Source organism: Vombatus ursinus, unplaced genomic scaffold, assembly GCF_900497805.2.
Source record: "Vombatus ursinus unplaced genomic scaffold, bare-nosed wombat genome assembly UNPS02014793.1, whole genome shotgun sequence".
Lineage (NCBI taxonomy): Eukaryota > Metazoa > Chordata > Mammalia > Diprotodontia > Vombatidae > Vombatus > Vombatus ursinus.
In genome coordinates this window covers 22,813,992-22,836,814 of record NW_020954571.1, presented here as the reverse complement: position 1 = coordinate 22,836,814, position 22,823 = coordinate 22,813,992, and positions in this window count along the sequence as shown.

The following is a 22,823-nucleotide window of genomic DNA, read 5'->3' as shown; positions in this document are numbered from 1 at the left end:
TTCTGGCTACTTGCAATATTTTCTCCTTGACCTGGGAACTCTGGAATTTGACTATACTGTTCTTAAGAATTTTTCTTTTGGGATTTCTTTCAGGAGGTGATTGATGGATTCTTTCAATTTCTATTTTACCCACTGGTTAGAGAATATCAGGGCAATTTTCCTTGATAATTTCTTGAAAGATGATGCCTAGGCTCTTTTTCTGATCATGGCTTTCAGGTAGTCCAATAATTTTTAAGTTCCCTCTCTTGGATCTATTTTCCAGGTCAGTTGTTTTTCTAATGAGATTTTTCATATTGTCCTCTATTTTTTTCATTCTTTTGGTTTTGTCTTATAATTTCTTGATTTCTCATAGAGTCATTAGCTTCCATTTGCTCCTAATTTTTAAGAAATTATTTTCTTCAGTGAGCTTTTTGGACCTCTTTTTCCAATTGACCAATTCTGCTTTTTAAGGCATCCTTCTCCTCATTGGCTTTTTGGTCCTCTTTTGCCATTTGACTTAGTCTATTTTTTTAAGGTGTTATTTTCTTCAGCATTTTTGGGGGTGTCTAACAAGCTGCCGACTCATTTTTCATGATTTTCTTGCATCATTCTTATTTTTCTTCCCAATTTTTCCTCTACTTCTCTTACTTGCTTTTCAAAATCCTTTTTGAGCTCTTCCATGGCCTGAGACCAATTCATATTTTTTCTTGGAGGCTTTGGATGTAGGAGCTCTGACTTTGTTGTCTTCTTCTGATTGTATGTTATTATCTTCTTTGTCACCAAAGTAAGATTCTATAGTCCGAGCTTTTTTCCACTGTTTGCTCCTGTTCCCAGTGAATTACTTGACTTTCAAACTCTTTGTTAAGGAAGGGCTCTGCTTCCAGTGTGAATGGTGTATTGTCCCAAGCTTTAGGGGTTTTGTGCAACTGTTTTCAGAGATACTTCTAGGGACCTGTAAATTTTCTGTTCTTCCAAGGTTGCATGATCAAAGGAGATCTGTTTACTCCTTTCATGGCCTGTGCTCTGGTCTATGACTGACCACAAGCACTCTTTTCTGCCTTGGAACTGTGAGGAGGGTTCACTCTCCACTGCTGTCACAAGCTCCAGCACACCAGTGCTCCTCCTTGCACCAGGACTGCCACCCGGGACTGTGACCCAGATCCAAGCACAAGCAAAGTAAAAGAATCCTGCCTCAGTGCCAGCAAAGAGATCCATGCAATTCCCTTCTGATCAACCACTTCATCCCTGACAGAGTTGGTGCCAAACCACTCTCATCTCTCACCCAGTTTCCACAGATCTTTCCTACTGACCTTCTATGTTGTCTTTGGTGTTTGTGGGTTGAAAAGTCTGGAAACTGGTACAGCTACCAGTGATTCAGTCTCCTGAGGCCTGCTCCAGGTTTGCCGGGCCTGTCTTTTCCTGCATAGACCATGTTGAGCTGTGCTCTTCTCCCAGCCAGGAACAACAGACCTTTCCCATCAACCATCCAGGTTGTCTTGGGCTGGAAATTTATTTCACTTTGTCTTTTTGTGGGTTTTGCTGCTTTAGAATTTGTTCAGAATGATTCCTTATAGGTATTTGGAGGGGTTTGGGGGAGAGCTCAAACAAGTCACTGTTTTTACTCTACCATCTTGGCTCTGCCTCCCACTCCTACTTTTGTAGTGATGATGGAAGATTGGTACTAATGCAGGCAAAAAATACAAAGAATCACAATTGACTATGAAGCATGAAACAAAGATATATGTTCATCAAAGGTAATTTGGCTGGGTGTGATGGCACCCAACTGTAGTCCTTGTTGATGAATAGACTGAGGCTGGTGGAATCACTTGAGTTCAGGGGTTCTGGGCTTCTCAGGCTAAGCTGATCATGTGTCTTCACTATTTGATATTTATATGCTGAGTTGTGGGACCATCAGGCTGCCTAAGGAGGGGTGAGCCAGCCCAGGTTGAAAATGGAGATCAAAGGTTTCACATCAATCATCAATTAAGTCAAGCCCGTGAGTAGTCCCTAAACTTCCAGCCTGGTTGAGATGGGGAGAGCCAGTCTTTAAAAGTAAAATAATAGTAAAAATAATATAATTTACTTCTGTCTTGGAGGATGACTAGAGTCTAAATGGAAGAATGAATCCCTGTAGATGGTGAAGCCTTCTTGATGTTCTCATTTGCAGGTGATATTTTGATTACATCAAAACCTGGAAACTAGTAGAGGCTCTAAATGAAATCCACAATTATCCATCCCATCATTGGAGGAAAAAAAGTGGGTGAAGAATTCCTGTTGTTCAGATTATGACATTTGTTTGGATGAACAGCACATAGAGCTGGTTATGCTCTGTGGTTACATACATCTTGGCTAGATACAGATTGACAATGAAGTGAGCTCACATTTGAAGAGGAGAAGGAAAGAGGAGTAAATTGTCTTTGGGTAACTGCACATTGCTTTTAATGATCTCAAGCACCTCCCAGAAACAAAGACCCTTTGCAGGAAAATAGGAGTAAAGGATATCATAAGAGAAATGTTTGACTGCCAAAGGAGGTGTTTTGGTTATGAATCAAGATTGAGGGATAATTGAAGTCCAGCTCACATATTCCATGGGTATGCATGCAATGTCAAGAGATCTAAACAATGCCCCTTTCCAGAATGTTGGATGAACCTTCCATCTATAGTTTATGGAATGACATGGCTAAAAGTCATATGAGTTTAGCAGGTATTTATTTCAATTGATGTGTTGTGGTCTGCACCATGGAAAGAAGTAGCCACATTGGTGTGAGCACAGATTCCTTGAAGTAAATATAGATTAATATAGACAGACAGATGTATAGATAAAAAAGATATGTGTGTATGTGTGTGTGTATAGATAGATAGGTAGATATACATGTCTTTTTAAAAATACACCAGACACATACCCACATATACATAGACACACTTATCTGTCCAGTTTTCTTATATTTAACTGCCTTTCATGAATCCTCTGATCCAATGACGTTGGTTTCCTTGCTGTCCCTCACAACAGGATACTTATGTCCCTGGCCTCAGTGCATTTTCACTGACTGTTGCTGATGTCTGAAATGTTTTCTTTTCACATCTCTACCTCCTGGCTTCCCCAGATTCCTTCAGGTCCCAGCTAAAATCCACCTTCTAGAGGAAGCCTTTCCTCATCCCCCATAATGCTATCTCCTTCTCTCTGTTGATTATTTCAAATTTTTCTTCTTATTTGAATTTATCAGAATTATCATACACCTTGTTTGTAAATAATTGTTAGCATGTTGTTTCTCCTTTTAGACTGTGAGTTCCTTGAGAGCAGAGACTGTTTTTGCCTTTCTCTGTATACCCCATACTTAGCACAGTGTCTAGAACTCAGTAGGTGCTTAGTAAATGCTTGTTGACACAATATGCAATTTGGATCGCTGGGAAGTACAGGCAACAATTTCTCGAATTGTGATTCTATTATATAATCAATAACATTTTATATGAAGGATTACCGTATATTAGCTTAAGTACTTAGATCATGAATATTGGCAAATGATAGTCTGGCTGAGATTAGGTTCCTATTACAGTGGAAAGAAGGCTGGACTTGAAACCAGAAGAGCTGGGTTTGAAACTTATCACAGGTACTTCTTAGCTGGTGACTATGGGCAAATCATTTGACCTTTTAAAGCCTCAGTTTCCTTCTCCATGAAATGGAAGTGATAGCACTTTCATCCTAACCTAGACATGACTGTAACATATATATTTGTGGTTGCAGGAAGATTGCTGGTCCCCACTAATAGCCTACATTTTTTTCTCTTCTTGGGGGATTGGGGATGGTGGATCTCAACCCATGTCTGGTGCTCTGTCTGTAGTTACTATATAGATTCCTGTGTCACACCAAAGGAGATGGGTTGCTTGACTTTAGCAACCCAGACTTCTATCCCAATATGTATTTATGTGAAGGGGAAAGACTAGAGAAGAATCAGGATAGTACTATTAGCCTGGAGCATATAAGTCCCTGGGGAAGCTGAGACCTATTAGAAAAGATTGTTTTCTATGGACTTAGGCCTGAGTTCTTTCTCTATTCCTTGTTATATATGATAAATTTGTTCTATGTTCTATGTTCTATGTTGGGGCAGTTAGGTGGTGCACTGGATAGTGCACTGGGTTTGGAACCAGAAAGACTCATCTTCCTGAATTCAAATCCAGCTTCAGACACTTACAAGCAAGTCACTTAATCCTGTTTGCCTCAGTTTCCTCAACAGTAAAATAAGTTGGAGAAGAAAATGCCAAACCACTCCTGTATCTCTGCCAAGAAAACCTTAAATAAGGTTACAGAGAGTCAGACATAACAGAAAAATGATTTAATGACAACAATATGTTAAATGCCTGGTTAGTGTGGTACTTACAAAGGAATTTCAGATCCTAATATGAGTGTAAAATTAGCCAAATTCTGATATCACTAGGGGAATCCTTAGGTGGGGGAATGATCCAAAGAGATAATTATGCTAAACTTCCAAGATTAAGCTAGTCTATGTAAGTCCAAAGCTCTGTAATGAACTGAAGATAAAATAGCAATAAATATAATTCCTTTTGTAACCATAAAGAGTTATATTTAACCCAAACTTCTATTTTTTAAAGATGTGAACACAGTTTAAATAATGAATGTTATGTAATTTATTCTTAGGATACCATCTCAGTATTTTTTTTTCTTAAAATTCATTATAGTTACATATTTTTGTCTTGAACAGCCAACATCTTATTTCTGTCTTTAATCATTTCATTCTTTTTCTGTTCCTAATTTTACCAAAAATATATCTGATTCTTGGTCCCCAAAACACTATTCAGTCCTTTTTTTTTTAACTGCTCCCCATATATATATATATATATATATATATATATATATATATAAATCCCATTAGTCCCCCATGCCCTTTCAACCTCATCCCTCCTTTCCTAACTCAACTATTATTGTGTTATTTGGTAAAACCAAGTACAGTATCAAATTCCCAACTATGGTATCCCAGCTTGTGAGGTTAATATCAATATAGAAGAATTATGCCATTGCTGGAATTGCCCATAAGCCCCCGGAGTTCCAAGATAAGGTAATCAGCATTCTTGTGTGTGTGTGTGTGTGTGTGTGTGTGTATGTGTGTGTATTTTCCCAAAGAACCACAAATACCATAAACCTGATGAGAAGTGATTCAGATTACCCAGACTTATATAGCAGTCCAAATTAATTTGCTTTCATTTACAATTAGATGCTCAAATTTGTGCAGAATTCTCTTTATGGAAAACTGTTTTCTACATAGTATAATTTTCGATAGTTCTCAATAGGACAGTGAAATCTGATCGGCATGTCACCTGCATTTATTTTCCTTTCCCAGGACATTTTGAAAGGGTGTGTAAAAGATCTTTTTTTAATGTTAATCTTCAAAATTCTTCTGGGGAATATAATCCTGAAGTCAGCTTAAGTGCAACTAATACTGAGTTTTCATTTTTCACAAGCAAACAAAAACAACCAAAAAATAAAAGATAATTGACCAGACTAAATCCTTTTCTGCAAATCTGTTCTATATGTGAAACATTTTTGAGATGTTTTTGCTTATAGTCATACCAAGGATTGTAGTATTGCTGATTCCATGTTGTGAACTGTTTTCCACAAATTATACAATTGCCTGAACTGAGGCTTGGGATAGGTCCTTGTTTTATTTACCTATAACCCCCAAAGAAGTTTGTTATGTTATTTCTATTCAATGTTATCAAATAGAGTACCTGAGACAAAAAGAGAACTATTCCTTCATATCAAGATACAAAGCCCTTTTAGCTCCTTAAGGTACTTATAAGCATCTATTTCAATCAATAAGCATTTCTAAAGTATCTATTATGTGCCAAGTACTTTGTTAAGTACTGGGGACACAGAGACAAAAAGGAAACAATCTGAACCCTCAAGGTGCTGACATTCTACCAGAGGAAAAAACATGTACGTATGTAAGTATATACCATAGAATAGGGATGTGGCTTCATTGATGTAGGCATCTCCTGAATGAAGAACCTCCCTCTATCAATGGCCATCATCTTCTCTACAATTCAAAATCTTAATAAATTGTCTAGACTGAGAGGTTAAATGATTTGACCAGGGTTACACAGCCACCTAGGTTTTCTGACTTCAAGCTCAGTTCTTGCTCCACACAGTATCACTTCATAGTCATATCATGATGGAACCAGAGAACCTCAGGGTTGGGAATGAAACCAAAGGGCACCTGGTCCAATTCCTACTTGGACACCAATCTCTTGATGCTATCCTCCAGTTATATCACACCACATACAGTCTTAATGTTTTTGCTGTTGCACTTTCCATTTACATTGTTATAGGCACTGTGTATATTGTTTTCCTGGTTCTGTTTTACTTCTCTTTGTATCAGTTCATATGTTTTCCTAGGATTTTTTCTGTATTAATCATATTTATTGTTTCCTATGTGCCTTAATATTCCATTATATTTATGTACCATTTTGTTTTGCCATCAGCCCACCTAATGGACATTTACTTTGTTTCCAATTCTTTGCTGTCACAATAAGTGCTAGTATCAATATACTGGCATTTTTTTTTAATCTTTGCTCTCCTTGGCATATATGCCTAACAGCAACATCCCTTAAAACCAGATAGGGAGGTCAGTAATTCCATTTTTCTCATTTCAGCTTGCTTGACATAAGGCTATCAAGTTGGTATGCTAAAACTTGAACCCAAGACTTTAGCTGCTAAGCTCAACCCTCTTTCTGCCTCTCAGAATCAGAGGTCACTTTAATCTGAAAAGGGCTTTCTCCCTCTTTCAGAGTATGTTTGGTGACTTTCTGACCCTCCCTTAGTTTCCTTCAATACTCAGCTCAAAAGTTACTAATGTTCTCTTAGTTGTGAAATCTAATGGGCATTTCTCAACCCTCCTTCTTCTTGACCTCTCTGCAGTCTTTGATATTGTTGATTGCTCTCTCTTCCTTGATAATTCTCTGCTCTCTGAGTTGTCAGGACGCCACTCTGTCCTGATTCTCCTATCCATCTGGCCATTCCTTCTCAGTCCCCTTTGCCGAATTATTAATTGATGGATTGAGCTCAAATGGCACGTTATGCAGGCCTTTCCCAATCCCCTCTACTTTTCCCAGTGCTAGTGCCTTCTCTCTAAGATTAATGTCCATCCACTATGTACGTGGGCAGGTAGGTGGCGCAGTGGACAAAGAGCCAGTCCTGGAGTCAGGAAGACCTGAGGTCAGACCCAGCCTCAGACACTTACTAGCTGTATGATCCTGAGCAAGTCACTTAACCCTGTCTGCTTCAGTTTCCTCATCTGTAAAATGAGCTGGAGAAGAAAATGGCAAGGCACTCGAGTATCTTTGCCAAGAAAACCCCAAAAGGGGTCGCAAAGAGTAGGGCACGACTGAAGAATGACTAAACAATAAACCAAACAGTATCTGTGTATTTTGTAGACACACAGTTGTTTAAATGTTGTATCTTCTTTTGGAGCACGAGCTTCTTGTGAGTAGGGATAAGGTTTTTACCTTTCTTTATATCGTAGTAAACACTTAATGAACCCTTGCTGACTAGCTAGCTGGCTTCTCCCCACAGCAAACTGACCATCTCAGGCAAAAGCAGTTAGTCAATAAACATTTATTAAGTGGCTACTATGTACCAGGCACTGTGCTAAGTACTGAGGATACAAAGAAAAGCAGAAGAAAGTCCCAGCTTTCAAGGTGCTCACAGTCTAATGGAGGAGACAGCTTGGAAACAGCTTTGTACAAACAAGATACATAAGGATAAATTGGAGATAATCAACAGAGAGAAGCATTAATGGAAATTGTGAAAGAGTTCTTTTAGAAGGGGGAATTTTGGTTGGGGCTTGGAAGGAGTTGGGAAGGCAGAGATGAGGAGAGAGCATTCTGAGCAAGGAGAACAGCCAGAAAAGATACCAGGACCCAAGAAATGGAGTGGCTTGTTTGAGGAACAGCAAAGAGGGTAATATTGAATCACAGAGAGTTTAAGGGGATTTTGAGTGTCAGAGGATTTTATATTTGATCTCAGAGGTAATAGGGAGTCACTAAAGTTTTTTGACTAGGGAGGGTGTTGAAGGAAGTGAGGGCAGTGACATAGTCACATCCATACTTTAGGGAATTATTTTGACAAATGAGTGAAGAATTGAGTGGAATGGGGAGAGACTTGTGGCAGGGAGGCCAACATTAGGCTGTTATAATAGTCCTCTAGCATTCTCCACCACCCAGGAAACAATGACCCAAAGCTGGAAAAAAAAAGTGTGTAGGGGGCAGCAAGTATGGGATCTGCCAATATGATATTCCACAGCTTTTCCTTGATCAAAAGTCTTACACATTTCCTGAAATTTGAAATGAAAACATCTAAGCAAAACCAAGAGCTAAATGATTTCAAAGGAGGACTGAGGTCTTTAATTAAAAATAGAAATAGATGGAATACTGTTGTGCTATAAGAAATGATGAACAGGCTGACTTCAGAAAAACCTGGAAAAACTTGTATGGTCTGATGCTGAGTGAAGTGAGCAGAACCAAGAGAACATTGTACACAATAACGGCCATGTTGTGTGATGACTAATATTGATAAACTTAACCCTTCCTGGCAATACAAGGATCTAAGACATCTCCAGAGGCCTCGTGATGGAAAATGCTATCCACATCCAAAGAAAGAACTATGGAAGTTGAATCGCTATTTTTTTTTCTCTTCTGTTGAGTTTTGTTTCCTCTTTCTGATGGTTCCTCCTATTGGTTTTAATTTTTATTTACAACATCACTAATGTGAAAATATGTTTAATATGAATGTAAATGTATAGCCTATATCAGATCATGTGCCATCTTGGGGAGGGTGGTAAGGAGGAAGGGGAAGAAAAATTTTAAACTCAAAAGCATATGGAAGTGATTATTGATAAATCAAAATAAATTAATTAAAAAAACAAAAAAAATAGAAATAGAAATAGATCCAAAGAATGGGAGAAACCATAAAAACCATATTTTTGTCTGTTTCTCATTTATGAGAAGATATTAGAATCATTGTACTACTTGCCATCTCTGACCCCTGCCAAGAAATATATAGCTTCAACAGTGAATGGCCATGCCCTGTCAAAGGTAACCAGACACAAATGAGAAAAGGGAAGAAGGTGCTGGATTGTCTGCTAGTTTGGTAACATTATTCTCAGTGCCAGTGGAGGCCAAAATTCACCATTTGGGGGTTAACAAAGAATTTAAGGCCAACCTTGAGGATAGCCGCGTGTGTGTGTGTGTGTGTGTGTGTGTGTGTGTGTGCGCGCGCGCACGCGCATATCTATGTTTGTGAACTTGCAAATCTTAGCTTGGTTACTGTGTCTGTAGTTGGCCAAAGAAAGGAGATTCATTCTGAAAGGTTTCCTAAGTCTCACCTCTTACGTAGTCTAATTGGTTACATCAGTAAATTGCTCTGAAACATTTTAAAGGATACAGCCAGGGAATGGAGTACTGGCTTTATGGCAAGTAAGGTGTGAGCCCATTAAACTCTCACTACATATGAATGTTTTTAATTCCACTGGCCAGTTAACTAGAATTTAACTTGAGGCAAGTAAAATTAGTAGTTTCTTTTAGCAAAAGATTATGTTACCTGCTGTAAAAACTAGTCACCCCACCCCCCAAAAAAGCCAGAGTAAAACAAAACAAAAGCATGCTCTGTACTTGGTCATTAACATTACTCCCCTCTCCCTTCCTCCTTTGATAGAAAGAATGAATACTGGAATGGGAATACAGTAAATAGAAGGTTTGAGAGAGCTGCCAGCCCATGCTAGAAAATGGGGCCAACGCACCTTCCCTAGCATTACTTTTCATTAGTTCCCTTGGTATTCTGGACATTTTGTTCTTCCAGATGAATCTTGTTATTATTTTTTCTAGATCTATAAAATAATTTTTGATAGTTTAATTGGTATGGAACTGAATAAGTAAATTAATTTAGGTAGAATTGTCATTTTTATATTAGCTCGGCCTACCCATGAGCAACTGATGTTTTTCCAATGATTTAGATCTGACTTTATTTATGTGAAAAGTGTTTTGTAATTGTGTTCATAAAGCGCCTGGGTTTGTTTTGGCAGGTAGACTCCTAAATATTTTATAATGTCTACAATAACTTTAAATGGAATTTCTCTTTCTATTTCTTGCTATTGGGCTCTGTTAGTAATATATAGAAATACTGATGATTTATGTGGGTTTGTTTTATATCCTACAACTTTGCTAAAGTTGTTTATTATTTCAAGTAGTTTTTTACTTGATTCTCTAGGATTATCTAAGTATATCATCATATCATCTGCAAAGAGTAATAGCTTTGTTTCTTCTTTGCCTATTCTAATACCTTTAATTTCTTTTTCTTCTCTTATTGCTAAAGCTAACATTTCTAGTACCATACTGAATAACAGGGGTGATAATGGACATCCTTGTTTCACCCCTGATCTTATTGGAAATGCTTCTAGTTTAGGACACTACTTATAATGTGATTGTATTGACTCTCCTGGATCTTGGTCAGACCCCACCCAACTTTACAAGGAATTTAATCTAAAGTGGGGAAACCCATTGTCTTCTACTCAAATTTGGGTGGAGACAGATCTGGTCTGAGTAGAGATAATTTCTCTGTTCAAGGGTCACTTTCAGTCCCCCATTGAAAGTGGCATACATTCTTTGAATTGATGGTCTGGTATAAAGATACTGTCTCTATTCAAGGCTGAGTCCTTCATTTTAATATAGCCCACCTCCAATCATATTAACCAATTAGATTTGATAGCTATTTGATGGACCACCTACTGTTCTGAAGGGCATATAAATTGTGAGTCCCCCACCATGACTGTCTTGGGTCTAAGAGAGATGTCCAAATGAACATCCTTTTATTAATAACCTGCTGGCTTTATTAATAAAATGATTAAATTACCCAGAAAAAAAAAGAAGAAAACAGTGCCAATGGTAGAAGAGAAGAAACTGTAATGAGAGGGTGATATAGCAGTTAGGTATGGTGTAGAGGGAGTGCTAGATTTAGAGTGAGAAGACCTGGGTTCAAATCCCAGCTCTTTTTCACTAGGTGGCTCAGTGGATAGAGTACTAAGCTATCACTATATAGATAGATAGATAGATATATATATATATATATAGATAGATAGATAGATAGATAGATAGATAGATAGATAGATAGATATTTAAATCTGAAACACTGGGCATAGGCAATGAACATTGAAAGAAATTAGAGCTGAGAACCTGGAATAGTCTGGGAAATCTTTCTGAAGAAGGTGGGAATTGAACAGGAACTTGAGTGATGGATAGAATTTGAATAAGATAGGAATGATTGTCCTATGACATGTTCCTCTTCTATTAAGAAATCTGCAGCAGTTACCTATTGCTTCCAGGATAAAATATAAAATCCTTAACCTGGCATTTAAAGCCTTCCACAATATGGATCCCATCAACCATTCTTACTTTTTTCATACATTTTATATTTTTATATATTTATCATATATTTATTTTATTATTATATATCTTATTATATAATATGTATTATACATTGAATATATATTTATTATGTATTTATATACATATAGCAGTATACATGTACATGCATACATATATGTATGCATAGATATACACACATACATATATATCAGTCAAATATATGTGATATGTATATAGTGCTCAATTGAGAGGTCTGCTCTCAATACCCTACACATAATGTACACATTATGAATATACACATACACATTTTCCACCTCTGTACAAGCTGTTTGCCCTTTACTACTCATCTCCCTTCCACCTCATTCATGGAGTGTTTCTATTCTCAACTCTAACTCTGTTGTTGTTTAGTCATTTCAGTTGTATCTGACTCTTCGCGACCCTTTTTGAGGTTTTCTTGGCAAATATGCTGGTGTGGTTTGCCATCTCCAGCTCATTTTTGAGATGAGGAAACTGAGGCAAGCAGGATTAAATATCTTGCCTATGGTCACAGGGCTAGTACGTGTCTGAGGCCAGATTTGACCTCATGTCTTTCTGACTATAGGCCCAGCACTTTATTCATTCTGCCACCTAGCTTCTGTTTTAGAGTCTCTACCTTCCCTCAAAGCACAGATTAGGGGCCCTTCTACTTGAAGCTTTTCCCTAACCCCACCACCAACCCCAGGTTTTGGTATATCTTTGTATATACACTGTATTTTTATTCATATATATAATTATTCATATATTCATGTTCTTATTCATATATATAATATTCCTCCCAGTGTAATGTAAACTCATGTCACATACTTGGGGCTTAATAAATGTTAATTGAATTTAAATCAATCTTATTCAATAGGGAAGAAAGAGCTTGAGAAAAGGGAGCATCTGAAAAACCTGAGGAGGGAAAGTAAGATGTTTTCTATTCATAATCAGAAATGAGTTTTAGTTGCAAGGTTCTTGTTAATACTGGAGATGAGAAATAATGCAGCTAATGTCTTTCATTGATCACATTACTTCCCATTATAAACCTTGGTGAAATTTAGGAGGAAAAAAGTTATGATTTGAAGGGGACCTGGAGGGGCAGCTTGATGGCACAGTGGATAGAGCATGGGCCCTGGAGTCAGGAGAACCTGAGTTCAAATCCGACCCTCAGACACATAACACTTACTAGCTGTATGACTCTGGGCAAGTCACTTAACCCCAATTGCCAAAAAAATGGGGGGGGGGACCTGGGAGTTTTCTATAGTGCAGACAATGATAAAATAGAAAAAAGAATTTCATTTATTTAGGAATTTGACTAGGTGGTGGTAGTGGGGAGTTTCTAGAGGTTCCCTTGCACATATGTCCCTGTGTCCCCTGTGTCCCCTGTGTCCTCAGAACAAATGCTTTTGAGTAGGAGGCCTTGTGATTCAGGAAGAAGAATGCTCACTGAATCTGAAGGGAGAAGAATAGGTTGAATCCTGGCTGCCACCTACTGTCTGCATGATCTTGGGTGGGAGAGACCCTTCCTTACTCTGGGCCTCACTTTTCTTCCCTATAAGACTAAATCACCTCTAGGTCCATTCCAACTCTAAATCCTAGGTAGGTTCCAATAAGTCTGACATAGATGGAGAATTGGGTTCTCCTCTTTATTTTTACCCAGGCAACCAATGGAGATTCCATCCATGTGATGACAACTTCTATAAAGTAATGAATCTCTTTCACTTTTCTTCCACCAGGATCCAACTCAAGTTTTTAAGATAAGACGTGGAAGAAATGCAAAAGAAAAAGAACTTACCAGTCTTCCTAATTGACTGAGTTTGTTGTTATTTTTCTTTCTCCAAAGACGGCTGGACAGGAGTGACAAAGCTTGAAGCTTCAGAGAGGAGCATACCATCACAGATGCCTTATACACCTAGCTTTATCCATACCTGCCCATTTCCAAACACAGAGCTTGGGGATGCCAATTTCTTTCCTACCTTGGAGAAAGGGGCTCAACCAAGGTTTTGGCTGTAAATCCTCCTTTCTGGTGTTGCCGTTTTCCTTTTGCTTTCAGAGGGCAGCACTGGGAGTATCATCAATTAATGGGTCAGAAGGCATGGATTTTGGATTTTTTAACATTACTCAGAATTGAAGGGATTTATTGAATTTTTGGTTTTGTTTGTTTGCTTAGTTTGTTTATTGAGTCTGGTATCAAAAGTACAGGAGTAAGAGGGATCAAACATTTCTGAAGAAAATGACAAACATGAATCAGAGTTACCAGCCTTGAAACTTTGGAACTAAATAACCCCAAGCAAAGTCAATCAAGATCTGAAATCTCCCACCCGGGGTGCAGAGATAGGGAGCTCAGTGGTAAGCTCCAGCTGTTAGAAGAACTGCTTGATACCTTTAATGAAAGATTTTCTGTTGTATCTAAAGGGCAGGAGCCGAAGTGACCTTAGCTAATGTTAGTTCTATGCAAAGCATCTCACTGGGTCAGAACATAATGGTCATTGCAGAGACGTCAGTTTCTAGAGATAAAGTTGCCAAGTAGGGCTGTACTTAACCAGAGATTTGCAGGCTGAGTTTTATTCCCAGAGCATGAATCGCACAAATAAAAGCTACTTTAAAAAGGCTACAATATAGCTATGTCACCTCAGAATTGTGTGCCCTGGCATGAGTTTTATTTCAATGATCCCTATACTCTACTCATCTCTTTGAGGTTAAGGGATAGACAGCTCAGATCAAGCCCAGGAGGCATGTAGCGAGTCAGAAGATGGAGTGTGTCAGAGTGCAACCAATGGAATATAGTGTGACTTTGTCAAGTAACAATCAATAGACCAATGGACAGAAAGCTGGCCAGCAAGCCCTGGATTCAAATCACACTTCTGACACATAATGGCAGTGTGATCCTGGGCAAACCACTTAACCTCTCACTGCCCCCAGTAAACTCTTTAAGACTCTTAAGTTGAAGAGAAGGTGCTGACCGGCACTGGGAGAGGGAATTTTCAGTCCCCATTCCTAAACGGTCATCATAATAATCCAATACAACAAACACTTAAAATGTTCTGGACGCTGGGTATCTAAAGACACAAACAAATCTGTCTTTGTCCTCAAGGAAACTATATTCTACTGGTGGGAATGCTATGTACAGAGATTAGAAAATGTAAAAGAGACACAAAGTTATTTCCTGGAGGGGACGAATTTGAGAACTCACATTTCTGTAGGACTTTGTGGTTTACAGATTGCTTTCCTTACAACCCTGTGAGGCAGACAGTGTAAGCATGATTATACAGATGTGGAAGCTGGGGGACCAGGTGGTTAAATGAGAAAATTATGTAAAGGTCTTTGGGAGCTTCAAAGCACTGTGAAAATGTCAATAATGATGATGATGAGCATCCTTATTACTATTGGAGAGATGGCCTGACATAATGGATAGAGTACCGGGCTTAGGGTCTGGAAGATCTGTTTTCAGATTCCACCTTCAATATTTGCAAGCTGTGTTACCATGGAAAAGTCACAATCTCACTGTTTGAGTCTCCTCTGTTATACCTGTAGTAAATACCTTCCTGGATTGTTGCAAAGAGGATCAAATAATACAGATAATGAATGTAGCACTTTGTAATCCACAAATACTATATAAATGTCGGTTTAGTCCATCAGCCCCCAGTTACTACGTGCCAGGCGCTGTGCTAGGTGCTGGGGAGACAAAGGCAAAAAGACAGTCTTCACTGTCATGGAGCTCACAGGCTAATGAGTCCATTCAGAGACTACTGACCTTCCAGGCTTCCTTTACTCCCAACTAAAATCCCATCTTTCAGGGCAGCTAGGTGGTGCAGTGGATAGAGCACTGGCCCTGAAGTCAGGAGGACCTAAGTTCAAATCTGGTCTCAGACCAAACACTTGACATTTAGTTAGCTGTGTGACCTTGGGCGAGTCACTTAACCTCAATTGCCTTAAAAAAAAAATCCCATCTTTTATAAGAAGACTTTCTCAAACCCTCTTAATTCCAGTGTCTTCCCTCTGTTAATTATTTCCTCTTTATCCTATATATAACTTAAATTGTATTTATTTGTCTGCATGTTGCCCCTCCATTAGATTGTAAGCTTCTTGAGGACAGGGAATGTCTTTTGCCTTTGTTTGTATCCCCAGCATTAGTACAGTGACTGGCACAAAGTAGGTGCTTAATAAATATTGATTGATTGTTGTTTTTGTTCTTCAAGTTCTTGTTCTCTTTCTCCTCCTTTTCCTCTTCTCTCTCTTCCTCCTCCTACTCCTCTTCTTCCTCTTTCTTCTTCTCTTTATTTTTTTCCTTTTTCTTTCTCCTCCAATTGATGTAGGTTCTTATTTAGGTCTTATAAGATCAATGCTCTCTCCACCATCTCCCATGATCATGTCATGGGAGATGCAGTATATTAGGGAGCAAACACTTAATTTCAGTTTGCAACATGATGTGATAGTTTCTTTTCACAGTATGTCATGTGCCTGCATGTTATATTCCATTGCTCTCCTTACAGAAAATGTGTTTTTGGACTTATTTATGTATAAAATCAGTTATAGTAACACTTTATTCCTCCAGTATAATACAACTCAATCTTGTATTGTGAAGGAGGTATGTAGGGAATATATACTTATACACATAAAATATATATTCATATATATACATATTCACATATACGTATGTATATTTATTCTAGCTCTAAATTCAATCCTCTTAGGATCAAGTGTAGCTCAGGGTGTGTTTACTATGTGCTCAGAATTGTACTAGATTCAGTGACAGATTGAGAAGAAGTAAACAGGCAAGGTTCAGGGAAGCTACTGGTCTGGTTGAAGAGATGCAACTAACATGTATCAACTAGACAACAGTATAAAGCAGCACGTAATCAAATGCTGGATTGTGTCTTGCAGACCACAAATGCTATAGAAGCTAGGAGAAGGAAGAAGTCAATGAAGGTCAGAGCAGTCCAAGTCTTTCCACAAGTGGTGGGACTTGAATTGGTCTTTGATTCAGATAATCAGTAGGTGAGAGAGAGAGGACCTATAGGTGGGGGCAAAGGAGCTCAACAGAAATCCCGGTAAGTGACTAAGGTCGACCTAGAATCCAGCTCTGCTGATCCTTTGGTAATTGGCCTATCCATAGCAGGCTCCTCAGGTGGTCAGTCTAGGTTCTAGTACAGCCTCTCCTGGTCATTGATTTGAGCTCCTTGGAAGGGTCTGGTTAGTTTCTTTCATTTCACCACCCACATGGCATTCTTATACAATGAAAATAAAAGCCAGGGAAAGGGGGGAGGTATCACTCCTCTACCATAGGACATTGACTCTTTCCACAGTCTGGCTTCATAATAGTCATGGGCATGTTACCTATTGTAAGACAAGGTGGGGAGGGAATCTATCTGGACACTTCCTTATCAGCTGATGCCTCCCCACCGGTCACACCCCCAAGTGTTCTGCCCATTTCCTCTCATTGTACTGTATTAGAAAGGGGACAAAAATTAATTTTAGTTTGCAAAGAAGAGGTAAATCCCCAGGGAAGCCCTACTCTGGGCAACTCATTGAACGTTATTTATTTTCTGATCCGGAGACATCAAAAGGCACCAACACCACTAATGAATGGATTTTGTGGCATGGGGGGAGTTGGGGGATTTCTCCCCCTCCTTCTAAACATTCTGTCTCCTATCAAACTTTTTCCCCCAAAAGTTGGTGGGAGAGGAGGAGGGGAAGGTCCCCTGTAAAGTTTATGACTGCAGTGTCAAAAGTCTTCCATCCAAATCCCAGTAAATATTCTAATGAAGTCTGGAAACAAAGCCGTCTGTAATTGCTTGGGGCAGAGAATTAAGATAGCCTGTTTCCAGTTAGTCAGTCATTAGAGAGATCTAACGTCCATGGTAAATAGTTTCCTGTTCTGAGGGCTTTAAACTGAATTTTAGGAAGCCCAGCTTCCTGAAGGGTTTATTTGGAAACAACAATGTGCCAACTGGTCCCAGATTTTCAGATGACCACTGGTCCCTCCTGAGGTGCAATTGAGCTCAGCAATAGCAGCCTTCATTTCCAGGGTCCTGGGTTTAGCATCTCGTAGCAGGAATTACCAAGCTTTGATAATGGCAGGGAAGGAGCCCCAGAAAGTCTCTGCTGGGGGCATGGCTGAGGTCTGGAGTTTTCTTTGGTTTTAAGTACATTGAGGTTGAGTGACTCACAGAATTAAATCTAAAACAACAGGAATGTGCTCTAGTTGGGGCCAAATGGGTGGTTAGGTTTGGGGCCAGTATGCTTGCGAGAAACTGGCATTGAAGGGTCCTTGGTCTCTAAGGGATGGATATTTGGCACAGTGTAGGGGAGGGGGAGAAGGGGCAGTTCTTATAAGCTATCTGATGAATAGCACATTAAAATGTAATTTTCCCACACAAGGAAGTCACTGAGACTTTAATTAGAACATAAATGAAAGTAAAGGGTGTCCCAAAAGTCTTAGTGCAATTTTCTGATCTTAAAAGCTCAAAACTGAGTTAAGCCTTTTGAGGCATGATGCATTCATTAATCAGGTTTGCTCACTTTTTTTTTCTTTTTTAAAGAAGTGGGTAGGTGTTTTTACATGTAAATGTGGCAGATTGACCTCTTGTTGATTAAGAACTGAAAGGGATATTTGACTATCTGGTCCAGTTCTCTCAATCTACAAAAGAGGATGTTGAGAACTAGGGAGATTAAGTGGCTTGCCTAAAGATGAAAAAATAGTGAGATGTAAGATTTGAACCCAAGTCCCCTGAGGCCAGATGACTTTTTCTCCTGTATGAAGATGACAGTATTGAGTTGCTCTGTATGACTGAGTCTCAGCCCATGAGGATCTTAGCTGGTTCAGGCAGGCACTAGGTTGACTTCAGAAATTCAGACCTAAGGAGGAGAAATGAATCCTGGGCATATGCCATCTTCATTCTCCATCACTAGCCCCATGGCCTGTGCCTAGGGAGAGAAAGCTAACCTCCCCCTCAAGAGCCCTCTCATGAACAGAATAGTTTTTTTTTTTTCCCAGGAAAATTATAAATGCACAGTTCTTCCCTTCTCTAGACCAGGCTCAATTTGCCATCTTTTTGCACAGGATATTATTGTTCAGGTCTGTGTTGATTTTCTTATATAGTTCTTTCTGGTCAAAGGAAAAGGAATTACCTTCTGGGAAAGAAGAAGAAACTTGGGTTGGCCCTTTCGGTCTCTTTAAGCAACACATGCCTACCCCAAGAAACCTATGTACCATAACTAGAGGTCTTTGCTTTTTACTGATGGAATGTTAATTGGATAAAACTTAGAATGTTACTTCTGTCAGAAGTGTCTGAAATCTACAATATGGTGTCAAGACTTAGAATGTTCTCCCTCCTCACCTATGCCTTTTAGAGTTCCTGGCTTTCTTTAAGGCTCAGCTAAACAATCTGAAAACCATCCCAAAACTTGTTCCTTCTGCTTACCAAATGCTCATGCACCCCACCCTCCATTGCCCTATATTTACTTTGTCTATTTTTTTTTATAATCAATTCATGTATAACAGCAGAGAATCATCGATCTGAAGCTGGAAGGAGTATCAGAAAACAACCAATCCAACACCCTCATTTTACAGTTGAGGAAACTGAGGATCAGGTAGGTTAGTTGACTTGCCCAAGATGACACAGGTAGTCTGTGTTAGAGGTGAGATTCTGGGATCAATGTTTTTCTTCCCTCCCCCAATCTAATGTAAGTTCCTTTAAAGCAAGCACTGTTTTGCTTTTATCTTTATAAGCCCCATGCCTAGTACAGTGTTGGGCACACAGAAGATACTTAATCACTGTTTCTTGAATGAGTCTAAGGTGGGAACCTTAATTTGACAAATTCCTTCAACACGTAAAGAAATGAATCTCTAATGGCAGATTTTCAAACACTGGCAACCAGCGAGAAAGAGTATTTGAAGGCAGGAAGGCAGTCTTCTGGTATCTCAGTTTATAGGAGCAGCATGGTATTGAGCAAAGAGAGTTGGATTCAGTATTAGAAGACATAAGTGGTAGGTATCTCAGATCAAAATTTCGCTGGCTGAGTCACCATAGGAAAGCCATTTCATGTTTATGAGCCTCAGTTTCCTCATCTGTAAAATGAAAATCATAATTGTACTACCTCATTGGAGTATTGTGAAGAAAATACTCTACAAACCTTAATACACCTAATAGAAACCTAAATGTGAGTTAAGGCTGGCCCTGGAATAAATGTGTTATTAGTAACCACTTAAGCTCAGAGTACAGTCATTTCTGATTAGACTCTTCAAGAAGAAATCTTGAGTTTGAAGAAAGTTTCCCCCTTCCCTCCCCTCCCCTTTCAGCACATCAGATCTGAACCTGTTATTTTTGTGATGTGCTCTGAAAAATTCCAACAACCCAAGATTTTATGTCTCTGTGTATTGCACAGAGGTAATTTGGTAAAGAGGAGGTTTGTAGAGAGCACAATAATAGCCCCCCATTATTTATTTTCCCAATCTTATTTAAATAAAGATAGTGCATTTAAAGTTGCATTTGATTGAACAACTGTCCCTTTTTTAAATTTTCCCTGACAAAAGCTATGAATTATTAATTTCTGTCATTGTATTCACTGAACAAATGTAATTGCGAGTAAATGTCTGAAGTTAATGAAAAAATTAAGAAGAGAGGATTTCTTTATAAGAATTAATGAAACATTTCCACAAACCTCTGAAATCATGATTATGAAGTACTACAAGATTCTCTAAGAGTGATGCCTCTGGAGCAAAACGGGTTTTTTCAAGTCATGTACTTCCTTTGGTGTGACTGATGCCAATGGATGCCAACATATGGTCCTAGAATTGGACCTGCTGTATATGGCGGTTCACCTTGCCATCCATACACCCCACCTCATACACTCAAGTGCTATGTGGCTCTAGCTGAAATAGTTTTGTTGTTGTTTGTTTGTTTTTTTTCCTCTAGAACATGCCGTGGTTTCAGGCAGAAATCCTTTTTCTTCTGGCTGCAGTAATTACATGGAGAGGTAGAGGGTATTTCAAAAATCGTAGTGTAGTTTTAAGCTATTAAAGGGCAGCTAGGTGGCACAGTAGATAGAGAACTGGACTTGGAATCAGAAGGACTCATCTTCTTTTTTGTTTTTGTTTTTTTTTTTTGTTTGTTTTTTAGTGAGGCAAGTGGGGTTAAGTGACTTGCCCAAGGTCACACAGCTAGTACTTGTCAAGTGTTTGGTCTGAGGCCGGATTTGAACTCAGGTCCTCCTGACTTCAGGGCTGGTACTCTATCCACTGCGCCATCTAGCTGCTCCAAGACTCATCTTCTTGAGTTCAAATCTGGCCTCAGACACTTCCTAGCTGTGTGACCCTGGGCAAGTCATTTAACCCTGTTTGCTTCAGTTGTTCATCTGTAAAATGAGCTGGAGAAAGAAATGGCAAATCACTCCAGTACCTTTGCCAAGAAAACCCCAAATGGGGTCACAAACAGTCAGATACTACTGAAATGATTCAACAACAACAAGCTATTTAAGCATAAAACTGCATTAAGATTTTTGGGACACCGAATATACACACCACTTACATGTGTTACACATGCACACACCCCTCTCCACCCTCCCCACCTCTAACCCCCACACATATATACATATACATAAGTATGGTCAGCATCAGTAAGATCTAGGTTGCAGCCTGGTCTCTGAAACACAGTGGTTGGATAACACGGCACAAGTCAGAGAACTTCTCAAAGCTTCAGGGACGAGGAAAATGCGGACCTGGAGGTCGCATGTGGCCCTCTAGGTCCTCAAGTGTGGCCCTTTGACTAAATCCAAACTTCACAGAGCAAATTTAGGGTTAGGGTTCAGACTCTGCCTCTGATTCTAACACTAAATTTTCTTTGTTTGCTTTATTTTATTTCATTTCACTTCATTTTAATTTGTGGAATAAAACAAGCATTTCTATAACAGTATAATAAAAAAGATGATTGCACATGAAACTGCAAATCTACTACATTCCCTTTTAAATGTACAACAAAGTTAACATGTAAATTTCTCTTTTTAATGTTTTAACAATGTGAATTAAAATACAATAGAACATAGGTAATATTAATATATGTTTTTTTAAGTAAATAGGCAGCCTGAAGGGATCCTTAAGTATACTGAATGAACCCCTTTTTCATTTGAGTTTGACACCACTGACTTAGATGATCTCAATGTCCCTTCCAATTCCATGTCAATGAGCCTACATGATCTTATTACTTTCTAACCTACTATTTTATATAGAATAAATTGCATTGAATTTGGAGGTAGAAGACCTAGGTAAGATTCCCAGCTTTGCCAGAATCACTTTTGTCATCCTCAGTAAGTCACTTAATGTCTGAGTCTCAGTTCCTCCTCTATCTATCCTCTATTTGTCTATTTAGACAAAATAAATTGTCTAAGGTGCCTTTCAGCTCTAAAATGATAATCAGATGTCCTAATTACAGAAATTTCCTACGGTAATCCTAGAAATAGGACTAACTCCCCATCTAAATTAGGTAATCAGCTTCAGTAGATGGCTTCCAGTTTTGTTTTTGTTTTTATTTTCCTTGTGAGTAGGGCAAGTTTCTCTTGGGTATAAGGACATTAAGGACATAGCATCCCTGAAGGTTAGTGATGTTTGATTCTCACCAGGCATTAGAAGAAAAGACAATATCTCTCCCTATGAGGCTCTGCTGAGTGTAGAGTTAGAAAATCATGGCACCTTCGACTGGAATGGACATTAAAAGTCATACAGTCATTTACAATGGAAGAAACCGAGGCTCAGACAATGGATGTAACTTGACCACAGACACATAGCTAATAAGTTGCAGAGCCAGAATTTTTATCCAGATCTTCTGACTCCTAGTCCTAAATTCTTACCATTATGACAGACTACCTCTCAAGTAGGTCTGGATTATCAAAGGCAAAACGAAAGTCTGTATGTCGTTTATAGGTTTAGGCTTCATTCTGAGGTTTTCATTTTATTCAAGGGACTGTGGAGGCCTCTCCCACTTCCATAAACCTTTATACTTTACCTATATCCTTATCATGTCTACAGGCAAAAGCTCTTTTTCTTTTGAATTACAAATCAAGAAAAACTTAAGAACATTTAAAAAAATTCAAAATAGCTGAAGAACATCTGGCAGATCAAAGCTACTTATATGGAACACTCAATGTGCTTCAGATCAGATACTTAAAAAAAAAACTGTCATTGAACTACTGCAGGGGCTCCCTCTAGCAATGTAGGTAGCAACTCTTTTGTGCAATAGCTAATGGTCTTCTTGAAGTCTACTGTGGGGTAAAAAAAACAAAAAACAAAAAACAAAAAACAAAACAACAACAGCAAAAAAGAAAAGGAAGAAGAAGAAGAAGAAGAAGAAAAAGAAGAAAAAGAAAAAGAGAAAGAAAGAAAGAAAGAAAGAAAGAAAGAA